Here is a 10,149-nt window from a genome sequence, read left to right on the forward strand (position 1 = left end):
GAAAATGTTTCTTAAAAGGAAAAGCAGCCTTTGTGTCTAGAACCGGTAGAGACTGTAGAGACAGTATATTACATTGCAGGGATTTTTTAGCAGACGCTCTTTTCCAGAGCGACTTGCACATGATTTATTTATTTATTTATTTATTTACATAGGATTTACATTGCATCCATTTATACAGCTGGATATGTACTGGAGCAATGCACGTTAAGTACCTTGCTCAAGGGTACAACGGCACTTCCTACCCAGGAATCGAACCTGCGACCTTTAGGCTACAAGCTTAGTTCCTTACTCACTAGGTTGCACTGCCGCCCCATAGACCACACTCGTAGTGGAGGAGGCAGCCCTAAAGCCAGAGGGTTGCATGTTCAAATCACACATTACAGAATGGGACCAAATGCTATCTGTTAGGAGTTGAATTAACACTGTTCGTGTTGAATTAACACGGGACCTTTTATTGTGTGCCAAAGGAAGTGTCGTGCCATTGAAAATCTGTAATCCGAATAGCCACTTCTGTCTGATAAATTTAAAGCTGTTTTTGGCGTGCTGGGATAATGGAATATGCCGGAAAATCAGCAAGAGCGGTATTCGTTAATCATCGATCGGTCGATTAATTCATTCATTAGTAAATAAACAGCTCTTTTAAAAAGGTGAAGTTCTGTCATCTCGCCAGACAGCCGTCGGGCTCACGTTGCATTTCATCCAGACTTTACCAACATACCCAGCCCTTTCCATTTAAATGACACGGGCCACGGGATCGATCCGAGCAATTTAATTAAAGGCCAGCTCATTGCAAGGGGGCTTATGTCAGGGAAAACCTTTCTGTCGGTGTTAAACACGTCCACATCCTCCGCAACGCGACTCCTCAGCAGGGAGGCGGGGATGGATAGATAAATAAATAAAGCGGTTTTGGCACGGCTGGCATTTGTATAGACGCCTGACCTTTTTAGCATTCCTAAACTTCCCGGCCGTGCCGCGCCCACTCCGAAGGCCCATTCCGAAAAATGTCACCGGAAGGAGGCGGAGTCAAAGATTAATGCGCGGGCCGTAGCATGTCTCAACCTAACCTGCTGGCCGTCTCTAGGAGACGCACGTCACCTGACCCGAGTCGCTAAAACTGATGCTGGTGTCGAAGGGCACCAGCGGGGGGGCGGGGACAATTCATGAAAATGCAACAAAGGCAAATACTTCACTGTCCCTCAGGGGGGGTCAGCGTCATTCACCCTCAAACAAGGTTTGTGGAATATAGGGCACTGGAGACCAAACTTTGAAAACTGCAACCCCCAACTTTACCCGACGACTATAAAGTGTTACAGTTTGTAGTCCTAAAACGCAGACGTGAGTTTGCATTTTTGAGCCATGGGTTCCCTGGGCAGATTTCAAATTCTGTATTAAAACTACAACAATGGTCGCGTTCTGGCAGCCGCCACTTAAGTTTCCATACTAGCCCACCTGCACGTGACAACCGTTGTAGTTTCAATATGGCAACTTGTCAGCCACTTACTTTTTAAAAGCACATGATGGCTTTGATATGTACAGCTGAGATATTAATGGGTGTAATTTATTTCACAGAACAAAACATGAAACTCTCTCAGGATTAGGTTAACCACATACCTTATTTTCTCTATGGGAAAAAAGCATTGGAAATCTGCTGAGGGATCCCATGGTGAAAGAAACTTCCGGATTAAAACATGGGGCTGTGCTTGTTTAAATGTTTGAAATGTATTTTCCACTTAAAAGAGTAAGCTGGCCCTTTAAATAATCCACCTGCTTTGTATCTTTTTAACTGCGCAGACAAGCGTGTTTTGATTGGTTTTCTCTCCGTGGCTTCATTGGCTCCTACTGCAGTAGGGCAGAGTTTGAATGCCTGCACCTTGCTTCTGTCCGCATATGGTGCGTAGTCATACTTTTTCATAGACAGACAGACATATTCGCTTTTATTTATGAAGACTAATTGCTGGTTCATTGGGGACAAGAAGAATAGCTGAGCAACTAATTAAGCTTAATTGAGACAGCTGCTCCAGATTTGTTCAAAGGTCAGGCAAAAAAAAAAAAAAAGAAGATATGATCTTGCAGAAATTGCTTCAGTCCACCTCCGACACCACGTTCCTCAGAGAAAAATCTGTTAGGAATTAAGAGGGTCAAAGGAGATCATTGTTCACTGTTCAATGAATATCTCTATCACATCTGCCAGCTCAGCTGAAAGAGACGGCAGTGTGCATCGGAGCTGGGGGGGGGGGGGGGGGGGGGGGTCATGATAACCAGAGAGACAGTCACAATCTCAGGCTTCACCTTGATCCCGAAAACCCTTCGACCTCACCATCGACTAAACAACGGGGCGTGCCTTTCCATTGTCAGGCTACATGCTTTTCGGGCCAAGCAGTGTTTCGGTCGCACCCAAGCCAGTGATCCGTCGAAAAAAGAGGAGATTATGTTTGCAACCTTCGCAGAGCTGAAGAAGTGTGTGTTCTTCATAAACAGTGCAGACAAGTAACGCTTATATATGCATGTTCAAGCTGTCTGAAAATATGTATAAATATAAATCACATGTCTCATGCCATGAGTGCACATGTGGAATGCTAACACCATGTACTGCTGAACGCCGAGCATCGGTCACACCCCAGAATCGGTCACAAGAGAACCGCCTCGCTTGGAGTGCATTATTTACTCACCATAAAAAATATAATAGAAATACAGGACGCAGAAATGTGGCGTTGTTTGAGGAGTAAACTATTTAAAATAATAAAATATAAAAGAAAAAACTGTGTGGGGAAACTGACATTTATTCTGTGTTACACTGAGACTGAAAAACACCTCTGGGCCTGAGTAAAGATTTGTTGGAAGTAGCAAACAAGGGCAGTTTTAAAAAATGAAAAAAGATTATTTTTTAGGAGGCAGATTTTAGATGAGGGGTGTAGCTAGCCAGCTGATTTAGCTGGTACAGGTAGGCTAACCTGGCTAGCAGTAAACAAAACATCTTACAAGCTAGCTTGCTAACTAACGCAGCTACATAGCTAGTGCTAACTGAAAGCATTGGTCACTATTGCATTGCTTCAAGTTAGCACATTACCATGGTGCCAATACTGGTGGGACCTAGTCTATATATTCCAGGGTGGAACTAGACACTAATCTTTTCATGTTAGTCACACTGGGCCACACGTCAGCCTCAGGTGGATTTAAACACCCAGAGTGAGTTCTCACCTACGACATGACATCATCATTTCTTATTATTATTATTATTTATTCAGTTCACAAGGCAGGCGTACTCCCTGCTCTCTATGGCAACCCCCGTTCTTATGCCACGCCCCAATAATAATGAATGGAAAAGTGATGGAATTATGGGTAGAAAACGAAAAAAAAGACATCATCACATCTTTCCGTTATTTTACCGGGCACGGCAGAATTTATGCAATGAGCCCCAGCGCAGCGTTTCCTTGAATCGCAGAGCGGTAGCGGCTGCGACGGCGATGCGACAGCAGATTTAATTTGATTGACCCTCGCGGGACGCGTCCTGCTCACGGGCGTGGCGCGCGGGGCGGAGGGTGGCGAGGACGCGCCGCATCGCCGGGCGGTTTCCTGCGGAGACCGCTCGCCCGCCTCGTTTAATTAAAACAAAATTCTCCCCGTCAAATCGCATGCCCACTGATGACCTTTGAGTCAGCGCAGAGTTCCCGTTCCTGTCGAGATGTGTACGCTGTCCTGACCGCCTCGGGGCACTGCAAGTATCAGACATTCAGACCGCTGTCTTTGATTACCAATTTCTTTCACCGTTTTCTTTTTCATTTTTCAGCTTTCTCTAAAGCGGTAATAAACATTAAATCGCAGTTCTAAAGGCTGAATGTCCATGTCTCCTTTTGATATGTCTCATTAGTCGTACAGTAAAAAAGATAACCTAATTAATCTAACGAAGCCCTGCCACCGCAATTAGTACAAAGAAAGAGTGTGAAGCACTGCCACCCAAAGGTTAGAAGGTTAGTTTAGTTTCACCGGGAGCCTAGTGCACATCCCTGACATAGAGATAGGTAAAAACCTGCTTCTTTGTAAGTAAGTCGAAGCCCCAACTCCACCCCTCTTCTTGATTGACGGGTAGGTATTATGCATTCAAAGCGAGCTAATAAGACTAGTGCACAAGTGGCCCTGCTCATTTGAAACTGCCCATGGGCGAGCTGTCACAGGCTGGACAGTGTGTTCTTCTCTTTAGATTAGCTTAGCCAGAAATCCTTTTTATTCTGCCCTTGTTCCATTCCAGTTCCATTTTCTATATCGCTCTTTAGCTGTGTACTTGGCATTTCAGTAGTTTTTTAGTAGTATTTAGTGGCAGTAGTGTTTTATAGTTTGTTGTTAAGATTTAAGTAGTTAGTAGTTTTTAAAATTTGGAGACAGGCCAACCGCTGGCGTTGCAGTCTACTTTAATAAAGGACTGCATTGTTCTTTTAGAATAATGAAATGTATTAAAGGAAAAAAGTGCAAGCACCATTTTCTTTTAATCAATTGATGAAGTGCACTCCTTTAATGAGAACGTTTGCAACCAAAAGACGGCTTATTCATTTCAGAATGTACATGGCAGTTGTCATGGCAGTATAATGTAAAAATAATGTGAATTTCACTGACTTATGCCTACATGTTTTAATTTACAGAAGTAGTCACGATTGAGTTTAAGTCCCCCCCTGTTTAAGTCTTAATAACGGTAGATCAGTCCGTTCTTTTCCTCTCTGCCGTAGCGAGAGCAAAACTAGTGTGTACCTTTCATCAAGCGCGTCAGAACGAAAGATTCATGGCGTCATTACTGAAAGCCTTACAGTGCTCCGTGATAGACATTTCAGGAAAATAAAGCAAATCATTTCGCAGTTATACTAATGGGTTTTCGCTCTATCGAGCAGCAACACCACGTCCTCTAACTTCCAAACATTTAGTCATTTGTTCTTCTCCGCGGTTCTGTGGCACTTGTAATCGAAAACCCATTTTGTGGAGAACGCGGCGTTCCTGTTCCTTCGTGATTGCCCCGTAGGGATATTCCGGATGCGGAGGTCTGGCGGTCCACAGGGCTCGCCTTGTCAGATCGCTCTTCGCCGCCATCGCCGGGGGTTACGGCAAGCGACCTTTCCGCCCGCCGCGAACGGCGGCGCCCGCGCTCGCTCAGGGGGGCGGCGATCGAATCGGCGGGAGGCCTCGCTCTCCGCGCAACGCTGCCCCGATCTCATTGGGCCTGCCGCCACCCCCCCCCCCCCCGCCACCACCCCCGACGGCTCGGGCGCCGCGACGCCACCGACAGCCCCAGCGGGCGTGGCTTCGCCGGAGAACGCCGAAAGAAGAGACACAGAGATCGTCCCGACACCCCCCCCCCCCCCCCCCCCCCCCCCCCCCCCCCCCCGGCCTCACCTTTGCCGGCCGCCCCGGATCAATATTGTCACAGATAATGAGGGCCTTTGATAAATGGGGAGTCAACACACTTCTGCTTTCTGCTCCTCCCCGGTGCCTCTCCCCGTCTCTCTAAATACACAAAGTCTGCGCTGAAGCGCGGGGGGGGGATGCTCCGGCTGAATAAAACATGCGGCGTCCCCCGGGTCGCACGACGCGCCCGCGTACGCGCGAGACGCCGGCGATTATGTAAACGAGGCGCGCGGGCGGACGGAGCCCCGCTCCGTCAGACGACCGCGGGAAACCGTCGCGCGCTTCGTCAAATAAAAAAATTGCGAGGCTATTTTCGTTTTTGTCACGCTAAACGAGGAGAGAGCTTGCCGTCGATGCGCTAGGTGGCCTTCGAGCGAAGTTTTCAGACGAGATGTTTGTTCTTGGGCGCGCCGTGAGTTCAAGCCGAGCACGTTTAACAGACGAAACGCTCACCGACCGATTTCCCGCTCGAAATGAGCCATTCGCCCTTCGGCTAAGCTAGTTCCACATTATTTTCTTTTTTTTGCCTGGAAGGGACACTTCTGTGCGAAATATACAGTATTCATCAATATATTGTATAATTCTGTGCTTTTTGAAAAATTACCTCTAGGGCTCAGAAAGATGCATCTAAATTAGCCCAGAGACACCCCCCCCCCCTTCTCCTCCCCCCGCCCTCCATGGCTGTGCAACAGCAGCTTCAGCAAGTTGGTGGCGGAACCTGAACTTTATCAGACAGCCAAGCTATCATCTTTCTTCTGCCGCGGACCGAACATCCACCTGTTCGCACAGCAGGAGTCTCGATAATCTCACGATGTTTCCTTCTCCGAAAGTCTCAGCACAGCCCCTGGTTATTAAACACCGCTGAATATACTACTGCTTTGTTCGGTACCATCGCCTCAAGTCTATTACGGCACACAGTAAAACGCTCAGAGCTACATCAGCTCTCACAGAGTGCACACGGTCCTAGCTTGGTTCCTATTGGACGGACATGTGCTCTGTTGGAGATTAAATAACACTAGACATTTTACTAGTTATAGCGCAAAATTCCTCTTGTCATTTTGCCCCTACCATGACACAATATGTTGTAGGTAGGATGTCATTATGATACTCAATCAATCAATCCATCAATTATTATCAATCATTATTATCAACACGAATAACTCGGTAGCATTTTTACTGTTTGGCTGACGTTTTTGTTTGCACTTTGCAAGTTGTTCCTGATTGTAAAATCAGTCAAACAGCTAAAGGTAAGTGTACCCGCTGAAATAAACAAGCACTCGAGACATATGAAATATTCACCGGGAGCAAAGCGGATGTTTGTACGCTCTGATAAAGTGCACCTCGGTTCTGTTTGTTGGCCGCGCGTCGCCGCATGCGGTGAGCGGAATCCGGTCCGTAGCCGATTCCTTACGTAAATATGAAATGGTAAAAAGCGCAAATGGAAAACGCGCTCTCCAAACACACCGACATGACATTTAAGGCTGCCTCGCGCTGTAGAATGTCTATCCTCAGCCGCGGATAGTTCGTCTGAGGTTGCTTGTTCCTTGAGGGGTTTTTTTGCGGGCGAGCCTGACGGGAACAGAGGAGTCGCGTCCTTGTGATATGAAAAAGTAACCTCGGACAAAAAATCTAAGCGCCTGTCGAGCGCCGCGACCCGCCGCGCGGTCAACCCGCCGTGTTAGCGCTTAGAGAGGCGGGCCCGTGACTCCGAGGCTGCGGGTTCGATTCCCGTTCCGTGCTTCGAGCGAGGCAAAGCCCCCGAATCGCCTCAGTAAACGCCCAGGCGTACTAACGGGCTGCGTGAGAATGAGCTCCGGGGGTTGTCCTGCTTAACAGCGTCGGGTAAATGCCTCAAATTGAACGGGAGCTTAGACATTTAGTGACGAGCAGAACGCAGATTAGCCTTTACGCTACAGGGAGCAAACCCACTTAGTTCTGTCCTCTGCCATTTTCCTCCATCGCAGCTACAGCATCCGTGCTGCTATACCGCTGGTTGTTTATCGTGTTTGAGTTATATTTGGGGTTTTATTAATAAATCCAAATTCTAGAATTTAAAAAAAAATGAATACGTTTATTGTCCACAGTGACTTTGAGGGTCGGCTTGACACGGTATGATATCGAGAGTGACATTGCTTTTGTAATCGTCTGTATATGTCAGGTCACCTTTAAAAAGGTCAATGTCAATGGGAGTTTCTTGCTAGCAAAAATAATTGAAGTGTTTATGGGTGTAAGGGGCAAGGACATGGACATTTTAGTGTAATATTATCAGAATTTGGCCATCGCTTTTAAATGATCCATTTGCTTGATTGGCATTCTCACACAGTTTACTGTTCTTGCTTTTGTATCTTCGATTGTTCTAAAAATATCTTCTGTTCACCTGCGGCCATACATTTTCAGCATTTGTGTTCTCTTGCCTATCTCTATAGCTGCTCTTGCTGAATGCCATATGAGATAATTGTCTGTGATTAAGTGCTGTTTAATTAGATAAAGAGAGACACTAATCACAATGAGTTTGCCGCAATCCAACAAATTGAGTAAACAAACGGATTAGGCCAGATAATTCTGAAAATGGAAGACAAGATGGCATCTGTTCGCTATATGATAACTTCAGAGCTCGGTAGAGATTCCTGCAGCAGCTGGTAACCTGTATGGTTATCAGTTCTCTTAGGTCAGGTAACGTCAATCCTAAATACAACACATGCTGCTCTTCCCAGTGAGGGTGAGAGAGAGAGTGAGAGAGAGGGGGGGAGGGAAAGAGAGAGACGGAGAGAGACAGTGAGAGACAGAGAAGGAGAGAGGGAGAGAGAGAGAGAAAGATAGAGTCAAAGACATGCAACAGCAGAACACGTGTGTAACCACAGGGAGCTCATGCCTGGTGTTTTTCACAGGAGTGCTAGTAATGAGGTCATGGGTCATGTGACTCTGGGGAAAACCTGTCATACTGCAAAGAACCCAGCCCCTCCCCTGAACCATATTAGATTACAGGCTACTCTCGGATAAATATGCATGGCTTGTCTGTTATTGCTACTCTAATTCATTTGCTTTTTGAAAAACCACCCTTTTCTATAGCAAATTGAATTCCTTGCTTATAGTTGCATTATATATTTGAACATGTATCACACATTTATACTGCTTGCTATTTAATTGATTCATTGTTTGTCAATTAATTAATTGCTGTGGTTGGAAACTGCACTTCCTGTCCGGGACTCCGTCTGGTTGCAAGCAAGGTAGTTACGAGATCCGTTCTTGACCCACTTAGTTTCACTCCTGTCATACATTTAGCTTTTTGTTGTTGTTGATATTCACTTTAACCACACATAACTACATGCAGTAGCTGTCCTTCCCATTACTCGTATGTTTCAATAATGGATTTTGACCACGGAGAGGTAACAAGAAATTCACAGAGGAAAGGAAAAATAAAAGATGAGGAGCCTTCAATATTTTTACGTCATAAAAAAATCAGTTTTTTTTCCCTTTCATTGGACAAGAATGTACATTCTGAAATGTCTCTTCTTTAGAGAACATACATAAATGTTTTAAAATCTACCGCTCTGAAAGTGTCCATCCTTTTGATGATGAAAGGCGTCATATAGATGCAAATTTCCTTTCCCAACGCGAGCATTTTTTCTTTGCTTTTCACCATCCAACGCCACGTGTCTCGCCTCTGATTTGTCTGTTAGCGTTTGCCCTGACACTCGAGCTGAAATGTTTGACAGAAGGAGCGCGGAGATCCATTAACCAAGATGCATAGACGGTGAAGAATGGTTGCCTGTCAATCACACCGTGCTGTCATAACAACCGAGCGCTATTCACACCTCAGAACCCCACACGCTACATATTAAATAGGTAAGAATGTGTGTCTTGGTAGCATCTGTAATAGATAAGAATAAGAATTCAGAAATGTATACATTTTGTCAACGCACGCATGCTGTGCATTTTTCCGGAGGGTTCTTGGTGATATGGTATTTTTGAATTCCTGAGAGTAACCTTGATGTTCTCCGCTACAGCTCGTGGTTCTGGATTACCGTGTCTGATAAATGCTTGCGATGTAATGTAAGCATTAACAAAATGAATGCATTTTGTAATTTATACAGTTATTCTAATAATCATTATTGTTCTCATAATAATCATTATCACATACACAGAGGGGTTGTTCATCTACTTAAAACTTGTTGATTATTTTTTGTCCCCTGTAGGGGACATGAGTCTTTGGTCTTAATCTGAAGAACCATACATTCTGCATATATTCTGAGACCTGCACTAAATCGGACATTCATTGAAAATAAAATAAATAATATTTTTGAAAATATTTTCACCACAGCATGTTTTTGTCATCCGAGGCAGTTGTATTATATCAAAAAAAAGTAAACGGTTAAAAAAAATTTTTGTTTGTTTTTTTTTCGGTCAGGTCTCAGAAGGGCATGGTGAGTCTTATGTTCGGTCAGCCTGTGCCCTTTCTGGTGCCCCCTCCGCCCACCCCAGCAACAAAATAAATAGACACTGTGATTCATACGAGCTGCCTGGCTTACACTTCACCACTGCATCGCATTGCCATTCAGTGAGGCTAATGCATTGGCATGGTACCAGCGCAGTGCTCTGCCAACGCTGACCTCCAGTATCATATTCTCATGCCTTAAATCGGTCCATCATTATTAAGGCTGGCCCGGACCAGTCTGAAGGCTCGGGTCCATCTTCTGAGCGCTGCCAGCTGGAAACTGTTCTGACAGTTCTCTTTTAAAATCAAAACCAGATTAAAGATGG

Source organism: Anguilla anguilla, chromosome 14 (genome assembly GCF_013347855.1).
Source record: "Anguilla anguilla isolate fAngAng1 chromosome 14, fAngAng1.pri, whole genome shotgun sequence".
Taxonomy (NCBI): Eukaryota; Metazoa; Chordata; class Actinopteri; order Anguilliformes; family Anguillidae; genus Anguilla; species Anguilla anguilla.